The sequence below is a fragment of the Coregonus clupeaformis genome, chromosome 24 (genome assembly GCF_020615455.1).
Source record: "Coregonus clupeaformis isolate EN_2021a chromosome 24, ASM2061545v1, whole genome shotgun sequence".
Taxonomy (NCBI): Eukaryota; Metazoa; Chordata; class Actinopteri; order Salmoniformes; family Salmonidae; genus Coregonus; species Coregonus clupeaformis.
The window spans coordinates 47,807,888-47,830,793 of NC_059215.1; the positions used below are offsets into that span (position 1 = coordinate 47,807,888).

Consider the following 22,906-nt stretch of genomic DNA (forward strand, 5'->3'; position numbering starts at 1 on the left):
CCACCACAGAAAGCACTGAGCTGGCTGCCCCACCACCACAGAAAGCACTGAGCTGGCTGCCCCACCACCACAGAAAGCACTGAGCTGGCTGCCCCACCACCACAGAAAGCACTGAGCTGGCTGCCCCACCACCACAGAAAGCACTGAGCTGGCTGCCCCACCACCACAGAAAGCACTGAGCTGGCTGCCCCACCACCACAGAAAGCACTGAGCTGGCTGCCCCACCACCACAGAAAGCACTGAGCTGGCTGCCCCACCACCACAGAAAGCACTGAGCTGGCTGCCCCACCACCACAGAAAGCACTGAGCTGGCTGCCCCACCACCACAGAAAGCACTGAGCTGGCTGCCCCACCACCACAGAAAGCACTGAGCTGGCTGCCCCACCACCACAGAAAGCACTGAGCTGGCTGCCCCACCACCACAGAAAGCACTGAGCTGGCTGCCCCTCCACCACAGAAAGCACTGAGCTGGCTGCCCCAACACCACAGAAAGCACTGAGCTGGCTGCCCCACCACCACAGAAAGCACTGAGCTGGCTGCCCCACCACCACAGAAAGCACTGAGCTGGCTGCCCCACCACCACAGAAAGCACTGAGCTGGCTGCCCCACCACCACAGAAAGCACTGAGCTCGGCTGAAACACCTGCATGTTGGAGCTGCCTGAGCTAGGCTGAAACACCTGCATGTTGGAGCTGCCTGAGCTAGGCTGAAACACCTGCATGTTGGAGCTGCCTTAAGTAAGCAACAAAGACACCATGTTTGTATGCGGCTTTATTAACTCAATGATTTTTTTTTTTTTTACATTGTTTGCAAACTGATATGTGACACGTATTAATGCCAAAATACCATGCAAAACAGGCAATCCCCCAAAAAAAAAAACTATAAAAACTATATATAATATATACACACACACAGTTGAAGTCAGAAGTTTATACACTTAGGTTGGAGTCATTAAAAGTCGGTTAGGACATCTACTTTGTGCATTACACAAGTAATTTTTCCAACAATTGTTTACAGACAGATTATTTCACTTATAATTCACTGTATCACAATTCCAGTGGGTCAGATGTTTACATACACTAAGTTGACTGTGCCTTTAAACAGCTTGGAAAATTCCAGAAAATGATATCATGGCTTTAGAAGCTTCTGATAGGCTAATTGACATCATTTGAGTCAATTGGAGGTGTACCTGTGGATGTATTTCAAGGCCTACCTTCAACCTCAGTGCCTCTTTGCTTGACATCATGGGAAAATCAAAAGAAATCAGCCAAGACATCAGAAAAAAATGGTAGACCTCCACAAGTCTGGTTCATCCTTGGGAGCAATTTCCAAATGCCTGAAGGTACCACGTTCATCTGTACAAACAATAGTACGCAAGTATAAACACCATGGGAGCACGCAGCCGTCATACCGCTCAGGAAGGAGACGCGTTCTGTCTCCTAGAGATGAACGTACTTTGGTGCGAAAAGTGCAAATCAATCCCAGAACAACAGCAAAGGACCTTGTGAAGATGCTGGAGGAAACAGGTACAAAAATATCTATATCCATAGTAAAACGAGTCCTATATCGACATAACCTGAAAGACCGCTCAGCAAGGAAGAAGCCACTGCTCCAAAACCGCCATAAAAAAGCCAGACTACGGTTTGCAACTGCACATGGGGACAAAGATCGTACTTTTTATAGAAATGTCCTCTGGTCTGATGAAACAAAAATATAACTGTTTGGCCATAATGGAGGAAAAAGGGGGTGGCTTGCAAGCCAAAGAACACCATCCCAACCGTGAAGCACGGGGGTGGCAACATCATGCTGTGGGGGTGCTTTGCTGCAGGAGGGACTGGTGCACTTCACAAAATAGATGGCATCATGAGGAAGGAAAATTATGTGGATATATTGAAGCAACATCTCAAGACATCAGTCAGGAAGTTAAAGTTTGGTCGCAAATGGGTCTTCCAAATGGACAATGACCCCAAGCATACTTCCAAAGTTGTGGCAAAATGGCTTAAGGACAACAAAGTCAAGGTATTGGAGTGGCCATCACAAAGCCCTGACCTCAATCCTATAGAAAATGTGTGGGCAGAACTGAAAAGGTGTGTGCGAGCAAGGAGGCCTACAAACCTGACTCAGTTACACCAGCTCTGTCAGGAGGAATGGGCCAAAATTCATTGTGGGAAGCTTGTGGAGGGCTACCAATAATATGTGTAAAGGTGACACTCTCACAAACACGTACATGTCGGTTGTTTTGCTCTAGGACACCCACAGGCCTCACAAGACTCGTCTGAATTTTTACTAGGATTAAAAATGTTAGGAATTGTGAAAAACTGAGTTTAAATGTATTTGGCTAAAGGTGTATGTAAACTTCCGACTTCAACTGTAGATAAATAGATACACACACATAACTTTTGCTAAAAATGTGGGGCTCAAGAGCCACACCTGCCCTGAATGACGGGTCGCCACTGGTGCCAACACTGGACTGGCGCCAAAGTGAACACTTCCTGTCTGTGCATGTTATGTTAGTTCGTGTGCTTATTTAATTAATTTTTCCGAAATATGCAATCTGCAAAAAGCAAGACCGTTGGCGCAGACATATTATTTCAGGCCATGTGCTTACCTGGATGATGAGATAAGTAGCTAATATTAGCTAGCTAAATTAGAATGTGTGACTAAAAACAGTGCGGCAAGCATTTGCCTGCATAAACGTTTGCAGGCATCAGCGCATGCCATTTGCAGTTTAAATGTATCGCCAATACATTTTGTATTGAATAACAGTGTAATGTGCATATGGGTTCTGTAAGAAAACATTGTGGTAATGAACAGCTAGCTTGTGCTTGTCATAACGTACTCTCATGGACTGTGCTATCCGGGATCCTTGGGACGCCCCATTGAAGTTGACATTTAAAATAGTTAAGGTTAGGTACGTTTTAGGTTAGGTAATTGAGTGACTGCTAAAGCACAACCACATTTTGAAACTGCTCCTTGTGTATTAGATTATTTTAACAGTAAGAGAAAAAAAAACGGGCCCGCCAGTTGTCCAGCTCTGCTCCAAATAATGATATCTTGTTTTAAGATGGTTATACTATTAATCACTTAGCTATTTGACTTTTAGGACCCCTTTAGGTATCAAAAAAATATATATTAAAAAATATATTGAAATGGCCATTACTACTATAGCGTCCCAAATGGCACCCTGTCTCCTATATAGTGCACTACTTTTGACCAGAGCCCATGGGGAATAGGGTGCCATTTGGGATGCAGATAATGAATCACAGAGCAGAAATGTAAGCTATCCCAAACCCACTGACAGACAGATGGGAAAAGTCATCTTACTGAGAAGATTCAGTGAGTGAATGAATTAAACAACATCACAAAAGCAAGAGCCAAGTAAAGAAAGAAATGTGTTACATCACGCTGTTCAAAACCCAACAGACATCCTCTCTGTGTTACATCACGCTGTTCAAATCCCAACAGACATCCTCTCTGTGTTACATCACGCTGTTCAAATCCCAACAGACATCCTCTCTGTGTTACATCACGCTGTTCAAATCCCAACAGACATCCCCTCTCTGTTACATCACACTGTTCAAAACCCAACAGACATCCTCTCTGTGTTACATCACGCTGTTCAAAACCCAACAGACATCCTCTCTCTGTGTTACATCACACTGTTCAAATCCCAACAGACATCCTCTCTCTGTGTTACATCACACTGTTCAAAACCCAACAGACATCCTCTCTCTGTTACATCACGCTGTTCAAAACCCAACAGACATCCTCTCTCTGTTACATCACACTGTTCAAAACCCAACAGACATCCTCTCTGTTACATCACGCTGTTCAAAACCCAACAGACATCCTCTCTCTGTGTTACATCACGCTGTTCAAAACCCAACAGACATCCTCTCTCTGTTACATCACACTGTTCAAAACCCAACAGACATCCTCTCTCTGTGTTACATCACACTGTTCAAAATCCAACAGACATCCTCTCTCTGTGTTACATCACGCTGTTCAAAACCCAACAGACATCCTCTCTCTGTGTTACATCACGCTGTTCAAAACCCAACAGACATCCTCTCTCTGTGTTACATCACGCTGTTCAAAACCCAACAGACATCCTCTCTCTGTGTTACATCACACTGTTCAAAACCCAACAGACATCCTCTCTCTGTGTTACATCACACTGTTCAAAACCCAACAGACATCCTCTCTCTGTGTTACATCACGCTGTTCAAAACCCAACAGACATCCTCTCTCTGTTACATCACGCTGTTCAAAACCCAACAGACATCCTCTCTCTGTGTTACATCACGCTGTTCAAAACCCAACAGACATCCTCTCTCTGTGTTACATCACACTGTTCAAAACCCAACAGACATCCTCTCTGTTACATCACGCTGTTCAAAACCCAACAGACATCCTCTCTCTGTGTTACATCACGCTGTTCAAAACCCAACAGACATCCTCTCTCTGTGTTACATCACACTGTTCAAAACCCAACAGACATCCTCTCTCTGTGTTACATCACGCTGTTCAAAACCCAACAGACATCCTCTCTCTGTGTTACATCACGCTGTTCAAAACCCAACAGACATCCTCTCTCTGTTACATCACGCTGTTCAAAACCCAACAGACATCCTCTCTCTGTTACATCACGCTGTTCAAAACCCAACAGACATCCTCTCTCTGTGTTACATCACACTGTTCAAAACCCAACAGACATCCTCTCTGTTACATCACGCTGTTCAAAACCCAACAGACATCCTCTCTCTCTGTTACATCACACTGTTCAAAACCCAACAGACATCCTCTCTCTGTGTTACATCACACTGTTCAAAACCCAACAGACATCCTCTCTCTGTGTTACATCACACTGTTCAAAACCCAACAGACATCCTCTCTCTGTGTTACATCACGCTGTTCAAAACCCAACAGACATCCCCTCTGTGTTACATCACGCTGTTCAAAACCCAACAGACATCCTCTCTCTGTTACATCACGCTGTTCAAAACCCAACAGACATCCTCTCTCTCTGTTACATCACGCTGTTCAAAACCCAACAGACATCCTCTCTCTGTGTTACATCACACTGTTCAAAACCCAACAGACATCCTCTCTCTCTGTTACATCACACTGTTCAAAACCCAACAGACATCCTCTCTCTGTTACATCACACTGTTCAAAACCCAACAGACATCCTCTCTCTGTGTTACATCACACTGTTCAAAACCCAACAGACATCCTCTCTCTCTGTTACATCACACTGTTCAAAACCCAACAGACATCCTCTCTCTGTTACATCACACTGTTCAAAACCCAACAGACATCCTCTCTCTGTGTTACATCACACTGTTCAAAACCCAACAGACATCCTCTCTCTGTGTTACATCACGCTGTTCAAAACCCAACAGACATCCTCTCTCTGTGTTACATCACGCTGTTCAAAACCCAACAGACATCCTCTCTCTGTGTTACATCACGCTGTTCAAAACCCAACAGACATCCTCTCTCTGTGTTACATCACACTGTTCAAAACCCAACAGACATCCTCTCTCTGTGTTACATCACACTGTTCAAAACCCAACAGACATCCTCTCTCTGTGTTACATCACGCTGTTCAAAACCCAACAGACATCCTCTCTCTGTTACATCACGCTGTTCAAAACCCAACAGACATCCTCTCTCTGTGTTACATCACGCTGTTCAAAACCCAACAGACATCCTCTCTCTGTGTTACATCACACTGTTCAAAACCCAACAGACATCCTCTCTGTTACATCACGCTGTTCAAAACCCAACAGACATCCTCTCTCTGTGTTACATCACGCTGTTCAAAACCCAACAGACATCCTCTCTCTGTGTTACATCACACTGTTCAAAACCCAACAGACATCCTCTCTCTGTGTTACATCACGCTGTTCAAAACCCAACAGACATCCTCTCTCTGTGTTACATCACGCTGTTCAAAACCCAACAGACATCCTCTCTCTGTTACATCACGCTGTTCAAAACCCAACAGACATCCTCTCTCTGTGTTACATCACACTGTTCAAAACCCAACAGACATCCTCTCTCTGTGTTACATCACGCTGTTCAAAACCCAACAGACATCCTCTCTCTGTGTTACATCACGCTGTTCAAAACCCAACAGACATCCTCTCTCTGTTACATCACGCTGTTCAAAACCCAACAGACATCCTCTCTCTGTGTTACATCACACTGTTCAAAACCCAACAGACATCCTCTCTGTTACATCACGCTGTTCAAAACCCAACAGACATCCTCTCTCTCTGTTACATCACACTGTTCAAAACCCAACAGACATCCTCTCTCTGTGTTACATCACACTGTTCAAAACCCAACAGACATCCTCTCTCTGTGTTACATCACGCTGTTCAAAACCCAACAGACATCCCCTCTGTGTTACATCACGCTGTTCAAAACCCAACAGACATCCTCTCTCTGTTACATCACGCTGTTCAAAACCCAACAGACATCCTCTCTCTCTGTTACATCACGCTGTTCAAAACCCAACAGACATCCTCTCTCTGTGTTACATCACACTGTTCAAAACCCAACAGACATCCTCTCTCTCTGTTACATCACACTGTTCAAAACCCAACAGACATCCTCTCTCTCTGTTACATCACACTGTTCAAAACCCAACAGACATCCTCTCTCTGTGTTACATCACACTGTTCAAAACCCAACAGACATCCTCTCTCTGTGTTACATCACACTGTTCAAATCCCAACAGACATCCTCTCTCTGTTACATCACACTGTTCAAAACCCAACAGACATCCTCTCTCTGTGTTACATCACGCTGTTCAAAACCCAACAGACATCCTCTCTCTGTGTTACATCACACTGTTCAAAACCCAACAGACATCCTCTCTCTGTGTTACATCACACTGTTCAAAACCCAACAGACATCCTCTCTCTGTGTTACATCACGCTGTTCAAAACCCAACAGACATCCTCTCTCTGTTACATCACGCTGTTCAAAACCCAACAGACATCCTCTCTGTGTTACATCACGCTGTTCAAATCCCAACAGACATCCTCTCTCTGTTACATCACACTGTTCAAATCCCAACAGACATCCTCTCTCTGTGTTACATCACGCTGTTCAAAACCCAACAGACATCCTCTCTCTGTTACATCACACTGTTCAAAACCCAACAGACATCCTCTCTCTGTTACATCACACTGTTCAAAACCCAACAGACATCCTCTCTCTGTGTTACATCACGCTGTTCAAATCCCAACACACATCCTCTCTCTGGCTGACTGAGAACATTCCACCGATGAGGAGGAACAACCATCATCATCATCATCATCCACATTTAGAAAACAGAGAGGTAAAGGGTCAGTCAGGAATACCTTATTGTACCTCTAAAAGGGTATTGGATCAAAAAGAAAACAGTGTGTCATGATGCGAACAGATCAAAAACCCCTAAGGTCGATGTGTGCACCAAAAATCTGTTAGTATAAAGCTAGCGATATCTGCATTGGATGCGTCTCAATCCACCACATCCGCCTACATAACACTTCCGCATCTGCGGTGAAAGGTGGCAGAGCTAGAGCGGTGTTTGTCAGACCATGAGAGACATCCCGAAACATCCCGAAAATCGGTCTTCTCACAAAATTGTCTGTAGCGCCTAAAAAAACGAAGACGATGGTGTTCTCCGTTTTGCTGTACGACCCCCCCACAAGCATCTTGGGACTTGTCTTAAGTCAGTCCAGCCGATCTGCCAACTTCTGTCGTGTAGCGTCCGAACAGTTTGGGCTACACACTAATATGTGTCAAAGGTGACACTCTTACAAACACGTACATGTCAGTTGTTTTTCTCTAGGACACCCACAGGCCTCACAAGACTCGTCTGAAGGTCCCCCGGTACCAGCTGAAAAACTTGATGGAAGTATATATGGAGACTGTTTAATGACAAAAATAAGGGGTTAAATACATGTAGAATTGTTTTTTTCCCCCCCCCTTCTTTTTTTTGGGATCTCTCTCTCTTTGACACTTCAGAACAAACTTCCTTTAGAATTTTTTTTTTTGGGGGGGGGACTATCTGTTGTTCCATGTAGTGAATCTGTTATTCAATGCGTTTGTATGGCCTAATAGCAGTAAGGACCCAATTTATTTTCATGAAATATATTTTTGTGCCAAATGTGATACTTCAAGGGGTCTTTAAAAACTCTAAATCAAATAGCAAAAATTATCCTTGGTATGACCTTCTGAAAACTATTCCATATAGCTTAGTACAACCCCTCTCCTCTGGGTTAGACTCTTATGGGTTAAATAACGTTACTCCAACACCCCGTCAACGTTCATCATATAGCTGTTAAAACGACCCACTTTAACAGGAATCTCTCTCTCTCTCTGAGTGTGTGTGGCTAGACTACTAGGCCTATAAACGGGTCTTTATAGTCAGAGGTGTTGTTACTGATATGTGAATAGACGACTCAGCGTAGTGTGAACAAAGATTATACAGAAACTCCCACGAACATAGACAATTATCACACTGTTTAACACACACACACACACACACACACACACGATAGCATAGAGCTGACTATGACAACCCTAAAATGTGTGTTAAAACTACTAGGGTTTCTGTCTGAGAAGAAAACATGTTGAGCTAGAGCTGGGTGATGTATAGAAATCATTGGATTAATTCCAAGGTATGTTTTGCGCGATATTCCAAATGCCTGTATCACAAGAAGGTGGTTTTTTATTTTTTATTGTTTTAAATGAGCGTTTGTCCACTTGTCTGCATGGTCTCGTCTCATTTTCTCCTTCTGTGCTGTGTACCTTCCCCTTTACACCAGAGATCTGTATATAATGAAGAGATGTACCTTCCCCTTTACACCAGAGATCTGGATATAATGAGGAGATGTACCTTCCCCTTTACACCAGAGATCTGTATATAATGAAGAGATGCTCCTTCCCATTTACACCAGAGATCTGTATATAATGAAGAGATGTACCTTCCCCTTTACACCAGAGATCTGTATATAATGAGGAGATGTACCTTCCCCTTTACACCAGAGATCTGTATATAATGAGGAGATGTACCTTCCCCTTTACACCAGAGATCTGTATATAATGAAGAGATGCACCTTCCCCTTTACAACAGAGATCTGTATATAATGAAGAGATGTACCTTCCCCTTTACACCAGAGATCTGTATATAATGAAGAGATGCACCTTCCCCTTTACACCAGAGATCTGTATATAATGAAGAGATGTACCTTCCCCTTTACAACAGAGATCTGAATATAGTCGTTGTCCCAAAGGCGGGAAGGCAGGTGACACATTGGGCTTATTTTGGACATATTTTTGCGAGAGTGAAACATCTCGCATAGTCTCTTCCTATCCGTGGACACCAAGCCCCTCCCCCTGACATCAGGCCCCTCCCCCTGCCACACACACAAAGATAAGAGATCACTTATTCCTCTCAGACAAGCGGTTTCAACTAGCTATTTGCATTTGAGGTTCGGTCCAACAGAACTGGTCATGTGAACACCCCGAAACACATTGATACATTATTTTACTGTAATAGAGAAGTTAACCTTTCTAACCATACCCTTTTTATGTCTCAAATGCTCAAGTTGCGCGCAGAGAAGTCACTACTAAAACGGGAGTATCAATTAACATTGATTCTGGGCGGCAGGTAGCTTAGTGGTTAAGAGCGTAGTGCCAGTAACCGAAAGGTCGCTGGTTCTAATCCCCGAGCCGACTAGGTGAAAAATCTGTCGATGTGCCCTTGAGCAAGGCACTTAACCCTAATTGCTCCTGTAAGTCGCTCTGGATAAGAGTGTCTGCTAAATGACTAAAATGTCAAATGTATGCTCAGTTTGTCGTGTGCGGCATTGCGGTACCAGGTTCTAAAAACCTGTTTTCGCTTTGTCATTATGGGGTGTCGTGTGTAGATTGATGAGGGGGGAAAAGTATTTAATCAATTTTAGAATAAGGCTGTAACGTAAGAAAATGTGGAAAAAGTAAAGGGGTCTGAATACTTTCCGAATGCACTGTATAAAGATTAGCTGGCTAATCACTAGCATGTGGGCTATTGAGACGTGTTCATTTTCTGTCTGTAACAAGACTTGAATGTGCATTATGCATGGTTCTGGTAAACAAAAAGGGTATTTTCATAGACAGACCTGAAAGCCAGATCAGTGATTACAAAAAAGCAGGTTAAACTATTTTGATAAAATAATTAGTGGGTCTTATGGTTGAAGGCTTATATTTAGCCTACGTATAATTTTACAAGCCCAGAATTCATTTGATTATTCCTGACTGTTTGAAATGCAGTGTATTTGACCTTTAATTGTACAAAGCTAATTAAACAGGGGAAAAAAATTTATTTAGATATTGTAAATCGGCCATAAATTTGAAAAAAAAACCTGGATGTGATTTTTAGGCCATGTCACCCAGCCCTACAGCGAAACCTCCACGTTGTCCCCAGAGGTCAGGCCTCATCCGGTTTGTTTCACTACAGTCAATTGAATTAGAGAGGAAGTGGTTAATCATCTTAATGGAGTAGCTAGTACACAAGGGTAGTGTAGTGCTGCAGTAAGGGAGGAGGAGGGAGCTAGGGACTGTGGGTTACTTCTGTCAAGTCACGTATGCACCTTTGAACTCAAGGCAGTAACAAAGTTTAACAGACATTTTACACTTGATAGATCCCACCACCGCTGCCACCGAAAAGCTACAGATAGAATGCTTTGTCATGTGTGCCAAATACGATACAGGAAGTGTACAGAGTCATCTTTTGATTCCCTATACCCATTATCGCTGGAGACTCTAGCCCGTGTGCTAGGCATTAGTTAGCCAGGCAGAGGGTGTGTCCCAAAATGGCACCCTATTCCATATATCAGGTCCGGAGCCTGCTGGGTTTCTGTTCTACCTGATCATTAATTGCACCCACCTGGTGTCCCAGGTCTAAAATCAGTCCCTGATTAGAGGGGAACAATGAAAAAAATGCAGCGGAACTGGCTTCCAGGTTTCAGAGTTGAGTTTGGAGGGCCCAATATAGCGCACGATTTTTGACCAGAGCCCCTAAGGGTTTTGACCAGAGCCCTCTAGGCTCTAGTCAAAAGTAGTGCACTATAAAAGAGAATAGGGTGGCATTTGGGACGCACTCAGTGCTCTCCTCCTCCTTCCTCTACAGTGGATTAATCACATCAGAATCATTCAGCTAGACTGAGGCTGATAGAGATCACTGCTCAGTTAGCAGGCTAACAGGGGACAGACAGACAGACAGACAATATGACTGCTGTACCACAGGAAACACTGTGGACTCGGGACAGACTGCCAAGACCATCTACTAGACTAACTATGCCCTCATTAACAGAGTTCATACGGACACACGTTCAAAAACTAAGTGAGAAAAAAAAACACATTACATATTAGACAGTGATTTCTAGACAAGGCAGACGTAGCTAATTCCGCTGCTTGATTTGATTAACAACTCATCTAAAAGCAATCTTTGTATTATGAGGCCTAGTCAGTCAGTATATCCAAATATCCTGAGGTTCAACCTACTGACTGCACTCTAGTCACATGGTAATCAAGTACAGTATGACCAGTTTTAGTGCTTTAAGTCAACAATCACTTCCTCTTCATAGTAGGCCTGGCCTAACCATCAGATAAGATGTCTGCAGTCTACTACAGGACGAGACACACACAGCCGTTGTCTGGTTCAAATCCATTGACGTAGGCATATGTTCAATAATTTCCCCTACATACTATGCCCAACATCTGTGGGGTGTTCACTAGGAAGCAAACGGGGAGGGACCTACGTGAATCTGTCCAAAACGTTTTCAGTTTGCACCTGTTTGCTAAGGTTCGGACTAATGTTTACACCCCAGATAACAGTACAAGACAAATACTGTTGTCTAGGTCTGACCTAATACTCTGGTTCAAATCTCAGGCTAGGCCCCACCCCCACTCTTACTATTTTCTTTCTCTGCCCTACAGTGGGGCCACACAGGTCACAGTCTGGAGGGAGGGAGAGCTGCATGTGCTGGGGCCACACAGGTCACAGTCTGGAGGGAGGGGAGAGCTGCATGTACTGGGGCCACACAGGTCACAGTCTGGAGGGAGGGAGAGCTGCATGTGCTGGGGCCACACAGGTCACAGTCTGGAGAGAGGGAGAGCTGCATGTGCTGGGGCCACACAGGTCACAGTCTGGAGAGAGGGAGAGCTGCATGTGCTGGGGCCACACAGGTCACAGTCTGGAGAGAGGGAGAGCTGCATGTGCTGGGGCCACACAGGTCACAGTCTGGAGAGAGGGAGAGCTGCATGTGCTGGGGCCACACAGGTCACAGTCTGGAGGGAGGGAGAGCTGCATGTGCTGGGGCCACACAGGTCACAGTCTGGAGAGAGCTGCATGTGCTGGGGCCACACAGGTCACAGTCTGGAGAGAGGGAGAGCTGCATGTGCTGGGGCCACACAGGTCACAGTCTGGAGGGAGAGCTGCATGTGCTGGGGCCACACAGGTCACAGTCTGGAGAGAGGGAGAGCTGCATGTGCTGGGGCCACACAGGTCACAGTCTGGAGAGCTGCATGTGCTGGGGCCACACAGGTCACAGTCTGGAGAGAGGGAGAGCTGCATGTGCTGGGGCCACACAGGTCACAGTCTGGAGGGAGGGAGAGCTGCATGTGCTGGGGCCACACAGGTCACAGTGAAGGGAGGGCTGCTGTGAGGGAGTCTGTTTAATGTACTGGTCCATCTTCACCAGTTAAAGCATTATGAATCACCCTAGCCCAGGGTTCTTCAATTCCGGTCCTGGGGGGCCGAAACACCTCTGTTTTTCCATCCTCTCCTTCTAATCAGGGGCTAATTCAGACCTGGGACACCAGGTGAGTGCAATTAACTACTAGGTAGAAATAAAAAAACAGAAGTGTTTCGGCCCTCCAGGACCGGAATTGAAGAACCCTGCCCTAGCCCTTGATCATGACTCTGTTCCATTACATGGCACATAAGGGTCATTGGACGATGGCGTCTTCTATACGGACGCGATGCTCAGTCTGAACATAAACCGTACCGCAAGTGATGCGTGTTAAGGAAGCATACAAATGGTATCTTTCATAGAAACAAAACGTTAAATTAATACACACATTGACAGGGTTGGGCTTCCCACACGGCAGTATTTCCACGTAGAGGGGACCACCTGTATTAATTAGCTATCTGCATCGCCGAACACCTGCGTGTAAACGGAAGAGAGACGTGGCAATAGAAACAGATCACTGAAAAATACCGTTGGCTACAACTGTTAAAACCAGTTAAAACAGTGGATCTTGTATGTCTTGTCTTTGTATGCTTGATGATGCTTTCATGTACACAAAGCCACAAACGAAATGTCCCCAATGGGGACGATAAAGTCATTATCTTATCTATTTGAGTATGTATCTGGTAAAGCAGATATACGATTAACCTACTACCTCTATCCTGCTTCCAATGACCTGTAAACAACAATGTTCAATATTAAACTTCACATCAACAGTTAGGCCTGTTTGGGGATTCCCCCTACCCCCCCAAAAGAAATGGTAGGCCCTTTGTTTATTACAGTAATCGTTTTTCAGTTTCATTTGTACTTCACACATCAGTCACACTGTGTGTATACAAATTGGATCATTGTGAAACGTCAATACTTATGATTAGCAGTTGGTTGAAAAACCTTGAGCTTCAAAAGTTGCCTACCTATCCGGTAGATAGTAAACACAATAAGCTTATCCCATTTTCACTAAATCTGAAACGGTTTAAAACCCGTTAAAAGTACAGTCTTGGGGGGGGGTTACTATCATGTCGGTTCTCTCCTGGGTGCTCAGTGGAACAGCCAAGTTGTACAACACTGCAGCCAACTTTCAGCTCGCTACAACATACAAAAACATTTGACTGTAGGTCACACGCGCTTCCCCTTCCAACTCCTGTAACTGTAGTAAAACTGTAACTGTATTATCGTAATAGCAACCAACACCTGTAGTAAAAAAAAAAAACGACAAAATGTAACTGGTGTTTTAATCTCCTAACTCGTCCCAACGCTCGCCAACAAATCAATCTCTTTCTCCCCCCCACATCCCCCCCTGCTTCGCTCAGGGCCCCCCACACGTTATTTTATATTTCTGTATTCAGCTACTCACCCGCCAGTCTGATGATTCTGGAGTTCCAAAGTAACCACCGCAAACAACTTCAAAAACGCAACCCGTCCCCAAGGATGACCCCGTCGAATGAACTCCCGTGTCCTGGGCTAAGTCCAAGAAACCAGATGGGTTGAAACAATAATCAGGCAGACACTTTATCCTTTAGCTGCCCTAGCCTGCCTGCTACACGGGCAAACGGCCACTTGCCTCAACAAAAGACGGCCTGCCTGGGGCTCACTTTTTTTGCTAATGTATATCACGTAATAAATCGCCGAGGTAGCCTTTCCCGAAAACACACGGTTGCCTCCGTTAACCCTTTCGCCGTGGTGTAGCTCCTTGATATCTCGCGTATGAAAAAGTATATTGTTCGGATTGAGAGCTCTGGTTCCAAAAGGTGGGAAAATCAGTGAGTTCGCCGTTCGTTCACAGGCTCTGCTTCCTTTTTCCACACACACACCGCGCTCTCCCCCTCCTCCCCCTTCGCTCCCCCTTTCATATGCACACACTACACGATCTCTCTCCCCGTAGGCTGTAGCCCCCTTCAGCTGTTCAACAGACGCATCCACATGGCTGACCTAGTCTTTCTTTAACCAGACACTAGTTTAGGAACATCCCCCAACACTAAAACACCGAGGAAAACAAAAACATGGGCTGGATTCTAATGATCGACGTTCGGGTCTGGACAAAGGAGAGACGAGGAACGACAATGGGGGGGGGGCGTTAGGTTGGTGATTTTGATAGTAACCCGTTGAGGATTATGGTGTTTTCGGAAGAGAAAAAAAATGCATCGGTAAACAAGATGTACAGCACAACCACCAGTATGTGACATATCACTACCCGGCAAGATCAAACGTTCACTTAAACGGCAATGATACCGACTAGCCTCTCGCTGCTACACACAGCACCACACCAATAAATCCCCAGCCTTCACATGACGGCCCTGCTAAATGAATACGAGAAGACAATGGCTGAATACAATAAACTACTGTTATTAAACTATATACAGATTGGAAATACATCTGCTCACAGCCTACGTGTTTACTGTTGAGGTGTATTGCAATGAGCGTTGTGGGGGACATTAAGTAGGGAATTACAATATCCGTGTTTGATGAATGATCATTGTTATAACCATGCAGAGGACAGAGAGAGGAAATGTAAAATAGGTAATGTAGGGATCCTGTGTCCTGTGTGTGCTCTCTGGCTTGGTGCCGATTCTCTCTCTCATTTGCATTTGTAGATAATGAATTAATTAGACTCTCCAGCCCATTCAGAGTGGCAGAGGCAGAAATGTTTCTAAAATGCTGAGCTGCCATCGACAAGTCCAACAGTAATATTTGGCTGGCAAGGCCATTTGGTTTGATTTAATACAGTCATTAACCAAATAAAGGTTTTCCTGTGCCATTCTTCCAAGGGATACAATGTTTTGCGTTGTTTAAAAAAAAAAAAAAAAAATTCATAAATAACAAATCCTGTTTGTCATCACAATCTAAAGGAGGAAACACATTGCACCGAGTGACGGTCTGACATTCATTTCCTGCTGGTTCGACATTCGTTCGGCGCGGCGTGTTTTAGGGACCGCCTGCTGGGGTGTATGTCTGACGCCAACATTTTCTCCCGATTCTACGTGTAGGTTTGCAAATTATGGCCTGCACTCTGTTCAGAGTTGCTAAGTACTCTCTGCCGGCAAACACTCCTGGTGTGTCCGTGCCCTAAATCCTTTCATTCAAATGTGAAAATCTACCCCACTCCACCCCAGCCAAATACACAACGATGTACCCTACTCTGAGTCAAGTTAGACATGCCTTACAATAGGTGATTTCATTTTCTCAAAATAAAAATAACTCAAGCAATAACCCACCCCATTGTCCAAAATGGACACTACAGAGAGGCAGCACTACAGATCAATAGCTACTGAGTTGAGTGTGGAGGTCCTTTATTGTGCTACAAAACATGTTGCATGTCTCCTTTGAAAAGGTGATCAACCAGAGTGCTGCTAAACTATTCCCAGCCCAGAGTCTAGAGACTCCTGCCCTGTAATCCACCAGAGTGCTGGTAAACTGTTCCCAGCCCAGAAACCCCTCCCCTGTGATCCACCAGAGTGCTGGTAAACTGTTCCCAGACCAGAGACCCCTCCCCTGTGATCCACCAGAGTGGTGGTAAACTGTTCCCAGACCAGAGACCCCTCCCCTGTGATCCACCAGAGTGGTGGTAAACTGTTCCCAGACCAGAGTCTAGAAAACCCTCCCCTGTGATCCAGTCACACACGCTGCGTGACATGCATGGTTGACTCCCCTATGGAGATTACATTTCAAAGCAGAATTGAAAACTAGAGCAGAAACCAAACCCATAGCCTCCCTCCATCTATACAAACACAATGAACAGATGCATTCAACCAAGCAATAGCCCATCTCACCATTTAAGTGAGAAAATGCAAAAAAGCTGACATGTTTCAGTTTACAACATTAACCTTTTATGTAGGTTTGTGTGACCTGAAACGGCATTGACAGAGTGAGGGTAACACTGCTGCGAGTCCCCTGGCTGCTGTGGATTGCGGTTCCACCAGGGTTGTATTCTTTAGGGCAGAGTGTAGCAAAACGTGGACTAGTTCAGGTAGTCCCTGCTGTTTCAGTTTAGTTTTAGTTTGTTTGGTGCCTAATTAACAAGGCCCTGGCTCTACCCTCTCCACCCCCCACCCTCTCTCCACCCCCCCCTCTCCACCCCCCCCTCTCCACCCCCCCTCTCCACCCCCCCTTCTCCCTCATCCTCCTCTCCCTCATCCTCCTCCAGGATTTCACAGCTCCTCTGTTTATCACATGGCTCTGTCAAGTTGGCCACCATTAAGCGCTAGGTAATGAAAAGAGACAAGCAGTGCAGTCACAGCACTCCACATTCTACAGGCCCCAGCATGCATCTGGGAAGCTGACTACATCTATTCCAACAGCCCCCATCACAATGCCTTCTCCCTGAGCAGTGAGTAGGGGGCTATACTACATCTGATGCAGTGCCTTGTCTCATCTTGTTCCCCGTGTGAAGAAAACGGGTTACTTTGTGTACCATTGTTTGAATTCAGTGGATGTGACTCGCAAACATGATTGTGCTTTACACACAAAAGAGAAAAATTAGACATTATATATGACGTGTTACATTTCAGGGGGAAAATAATATCTTATAGGGGCAATCAAAAACACACAAGCTGTAAAGAACTACAAAAGACTCATATACCAACTGCCATTTTCAATATTACATAGAAATCCTTCAGACACAAGTGGACATTAAGTGTAGGCACATAAAGCCAGCAACAGTGTCACAGACAGAATTCAACAGACGTGTGGCAATGACAAAGACCAGTCATTTTATTCCCTGTGTGTCAGCCATCAAAGATAATGTATCGGTACCCTCTTATTCTCATTTAAAAAAAAAAATGACTTAACAAAAAAGCAGTGCTGCCGATGCACCAAAATGTTTACTTGAAATGTTTTTCACTGGAGAAAATACAAGCTGTACTGAGGAGATGCTCCTCACACTGTGTGTGTGTGTGTGTGTGTGTGTGTGTGTGTGTGTGTGTGTGTGTGTGTGTAGAGAGAGAGAAAGAGAGGGAAAGTGCTGCTTGGCAGTACAAATAAGTCAGCTATAGCTGAAACAACAGAAAAGGTGACGTGGATGAGCCAAGCTTCTGAGTGTCTGACTACCTCCCAATTGGAACCCTATTCCCTAGCCTGACGACTCACACTAAATTATTCCGCTGCTCTGTCGTTCGCTACCCACTTCAGTCTGAATCATTGAATGTCGTTTTGGGTGATGTCGTTTGTGGTGAAACCAAAGTCATCAGCGATTGGGTCGTCTCTAACCAATCACAGTATCAAAGCCAATTACGTACTTTTAAACGCTGCTTCACCCACGTGTGTTCTGGCTCTGGCCCAACCCATTGGTTTCTGGGACCAATCAGACTGCCGCCGAATGTGTTTCGCATTTGGTGAAGGGTCGGGGAGTCAGATCCAGACTCCTTGCGGAGACGAAACAAACGTCCGTGGGCGTGGCGTAGCATTTTGGCCAGAGCAAGGAGTCTGGGTAGTCAGGCAACCCAATTCCCTACATAGTGCACTACTCTTGACCAGAGCCCTATGGGAGCCCTATGGACCCTGGTCAAAAGTAGTGCACTATATAGGGAATAGGGTGCGATTTGAGATGCAGACAGACAGACTTGGCAGTGAAGGGTCAGAGGCCCCTGGCCTCCTACGAGCTCAGATCTAGTAACTTAATTTAATCCATTCACCAGGGATGAGCAGACAAGTTGAAGGGGAAAAGGATACTGAGAGAGAGAGAGACAGCGAGCGAGAGAGAGCGAGAGAGCGAGAGAGAGAGCGAGACAGAGAGAGAGAGAGAGAGAGAGAGAGAGAGAGAGAGAGAGAGAGAGAGAGAGAGAGAGAGAGAGAGAGCGAGACAGAGAGAGAGAGAGAGAGAGAGAGAACGGCTTTGTAAAGCAGAAGGGAGGGAAGAGGAGAGAGGGAAGAGGAGGAGAGAAGAGGAGGGAGAGAAGGAGAGAAGAGGAGGGAGGGAAGAGGAGAGAGAGAAGAGGAGGGAGGGAAGAGGAGAGAGAGAAGAGGAGGGAGGGAAGAGGAGGTAGAGAAGAGGAGGAGGAGAGAAGGAGGAGAGAGGAGGGAGAGAAGAGGAGGAGGGAGGAACATCAGAGGCTTTGCTTTCCTCCAACACACGACTCAATGTTAACAAAGTAACAGTTTAAAGCTGCAATATGTAAAACCTTTTGAGCGACCCAACTGAATTCACATAGAAATGTTAGTTGCAGATCTGTCATTCTCGTTGAAAGCAGGTCTAAGAAGTGGTAGATCTGTTCTATGGGCTCTATTTCTATGCTTCCCGTTCTTAAGTTTTGTTTTTGCGTCTTTTACTTTCGGTTTTGTACACCAGCTTCAAAACAGCAGAAAATACAATATTTTTGGTTATTGAAAATCTATTTCACAGCGGTTTAGATGGTACAATGATTCTCTACACTATACTAGCTTGTTTTGTCATAAACTGAAATTAGGCGAACTATTAGAATTGTAGCAACCAGGAAATGGCGGAGTGATTTCTGCATATTGCACCTTTAACTTGCTCGCTGTAGCTACAACGTGTTATAATACAGTCAGTCTGCATCCCAAAAGGCACCCTATTCCCTATATAGTGCACTACTTTGACCAGAGCCCTATGGTGCACTATATAGGGAAGAAAGGGCCATTTGAGACACAGCTAGTCAGTCAGATGTACGCCTATACATTGGACTTGGATTACCATAAGCTTTCAATTAATTTGTTTTCCAGGTGCAGTCAGACAATATTTTATGGGAAGTTAGTCAAGGTTCATCTGAATGATATCAGTTCTCTCTCTCTCTGAACAAAGAGCAGAGCACGCTAAGACACGTTGAGTTGTTAATTGGATTCGATCCGACATTTCTTAATTCATTTCTTTTAACTTTTTGGAATTATGCGTGTATTGTTTTGTATTGCTAGATATTACTGCACTGTTGGAGCTTGAAACAAGCATTTAGCTGCACCTGCGATAACATCTGCAAATATGTGTACGCGACCAATAAACGTCGATTTTTATTTGACGCACACCGTCTCCGCTGATAGGCCCCCCCCTCTGTTGGCAGGCAGGAAAAGCTTCACTTCATAATTTAAGTCCTGCCCTTTCAACCTTCATGGAGTCTTAGAGGAGCTACTTTAGAAGTTTCGTTTAGGAATCCAGACGGGAAGGGAGAGGACGAGTCTTACCAGACTAATTACAACACAGACTGGCCCAAAGGCAGCTGAAAGAAAACAGGGAGGCAGCAATACAAACAGCTCAGTTAAGTTCATTTACAATAAAGCCATTCAAGAGAAATAAAGTACTTTCTGATAAAATAAAAATCAGCTAAAAATGTGGTTAGCTAGGCTGTAAAGCTTGTGGAAATCAAGTGGGATTTGCAAAAAGGATCTACATTTTCAATTCAAAATGGTGGTCGACCGTCAGCATGAACTGAACAGGAGTTAACAGAACAACAGCTCAACACCAGAATAAAATGCTACGATCCCTCTCTGTACACGGTGGTAGCAAACGACTCCTTGCTGAAAATGAAGCTAGGCTTTAAGACAATCCCCACTAGACAAAGACTGAAACTAGCCCCATTCACACATACTAATTACTGTGGTTTCAAACCAAGCATTTATAGTGGGATCATTATTAACAGTTGTAAAAATGCGAGGGGGAAGGGAAGCTATTCTAAGGAATGTTATTATATTCAGGTAATCAGTGGAAAGGGCCCAGTCTTGATGAGCTGAAATAGTTTGCATCCCAAATTTACATTTTAGTCATTTAGCAGACACTCTTATCCAGAGCGACTTACAGTTAGTGAGTGCATACATTTCTCATACTGGCCCCCTGTGGGAATCGAACCCACAACCCTGGCACCCTATTCCCTATATAGTGCACTACTTTTGACCAGAGCTTTAGTCAAAAGTAGTGCACTTTTTAGGGTATAGGGTGTCATTTGGAACACACAATACCTTTACTTTGCCATTCACAGTCACATTTGGCAAGCTCACTCACAGTACAACTCTGAACCAAAACCAAGAAACATATTCATGTGTTTATTCATGTCCCAGCCAAGCCTCACAAACTAACGCAGGAGAGGGGATCTTGCTCCCAACACAGCAGCCATTCTGGTAAAACTATTGAGTGTGAAGAAATGTAGTTAAGTAAACAATCTTTCCAGCTGGTTAGAAGAGAAGCTATCTGGTAAAAACATTGATCAAGTGGATGTAGGGAAATATGAACCAGTACAGGTTCTTTCCCACTGCAATGAAAGAAAAAGCCATTGCTCATAGGTTAATTAAAGGACAACCATTAACACCACTGTTGTTGTTCTAACGTTGTACTCACCTAGCTACTAATATATATGTTGTTGTACTCACCTAGCTACTAATACATATGTTGTTGTACTCACCTAGCTACTAATACATATGTTGTTGTACTAATGTTGTACTCACCTAGCTACTGATACATATGTTGTTGTACTCACCTAGCTACTAATACATATGTTGTTGTACTCACCTAGCTACTAATACATATGTTGTTGTACTAATGTTGTACTCACCTAGCTACTGATACATATGTTGTTGTTCTAATGTTGTACTCACCTAGCTACTGATACATATGTTGTTGTTCTAATGTTGTACTCACCTAGCTACTAATACATATGTTGTTGTTCTAATGTTGTACTCACCTAGCTACTAATACATATGTTGTTGTTCTAATGTTGTACTCACCTAGCTACTAATACATATGTTGTTGTTCTAATGTTGTACTCACCTAGCTACTGATACATATGTTGTTGTACTAATGTTGTACTCACCTAGCTACTAATACATATGTTGTTGTACTCACCTAGCTACTAATACATATGTTGTTGTACTAATGTTGTACTCACCTAGCTACTAATACATATGTTGTTGTTCTAATGTTGTACTCACCTAGCTACTAATACATATGTTGTTGTTCTAATGTTGTACTCACCTAGCTACTAATACATATGTTGTTGTTCTAATGTTGTACTCACCTAGCTACTAATACATATGTTGTTGTACTCACCTACATACTGATACATATGTTGTTGTTCTAATGTGTGTGTGTGTGTGTGTGTGTGTGTGTGTGTGTGTGTGTGTGTGTGTGTGTGTGTGTGTGTGTGTCTCTGTGTGCAAGCATCTGCCCCAGTCTCTGTCCAGGCTAAAACAGGTCCCACATTTGTCCCAGCAGAATAAAAGAGCAGTTCAGAGCAGCAACACAGAAACACACTGAGGAATGGGACTGTTCATCACCTTAGAGGAATGGGACTGTTCATCACCTTAGAGGAATGGGACTGTTCATCACCTTAGAGGAATGGGACTGTTCATCACCTTAGAGGAATGGGACTGTTCATCACCTTAGAGGAATGGGACTGTTCATCACCTTAGAGGAATGGGACTGTTCATCACCTTAAGAGGTATGGGACTGTTCATCACCTTAGAGGAATGGGACTGTTCATCACCTTAGAGGAATGGGACTGTTCATCACCTTAGAGGAATGGGACTGTTCATCACCTTAGAGGAATGGGACTGTTCATCACCTTAGAGGAATGGGACTGTTCATCACCTTAGAGGAATGGGACTGTTCATCACCTTAAGAAGAATGGGACTGTTCATCACCTTAAGAAGAATGGGACTGTTCATCACCTTAGAGGAATGGGACTGTTCATCACCTTAGAGGAATGGGACTGTTCATCACCTTAGAGGAATGGGACTGTTCATCACCTTAGAGGAATGGGACTGTTCATCACCTTAGAGGAATGGGACTGTTCATCACCTTAGAGGAATGGGACTGTTCATCACCTTAGAGGAATGGGACTGTTCATCACCTTAGAGGAATGGGACTGTTCATCACCTTAGAGGAATGGGACTGTTCATCACCTTAAGAGGAATGGGACTGTTCATCACCTTAAGAGGAATGGGACTGTTCATCACCTTAAGAGGAATGGGACTGTTCATCACCTTAAGTCTCTCCAAGGGGGTGAGACTGAGGTTACGTCCCAAATGGCACCGTATTCCCTATCTAGTGCACTCCTTTTGACCAGGACCCAGAGGGCACATAGGGCTCTGGTAAAAAGTAGCGCACTAAATAGGGAATAGTGTGCCATTTGAGGGACACACTAAGAGCCCTGCCTGCAAGAGGAGGATGTTTGTTCA

The 22,906-nt window shown here is 44.4% G+C and overlaps 1 protein-coding gene across 6 annotated transcripts in view; it reads right to left on the bottom strand.

Annotated features, from left to right (window-relative positions):
- Nucleotides 1-22,906, bottom strand: part of rerea (arginine-glutamic acid dipeptide (RE) repeats a) — a 252,759-nt gene that overhangs the window by 220,291 nt on the left and 9,562 nt on the right. For 5 of the 6 annotated variants that reach the window (XM_045207290.1, XM_045207288.1, XM_045207293.1 and 2 more), the window contains exon 1: nt 14,151-14,627. The exons of the other annotated variant lie outside the window; for it this stretch is intronic. The gene's annotated coding sequence lies outside the window, so the exon portion shown is untranslated. Of the gene's footprint in view, nt 1-14,150; nt 14,628-22,906 lie in introns of those variants that run through there. 6 annotated transcript variants of the gene reach the window in all.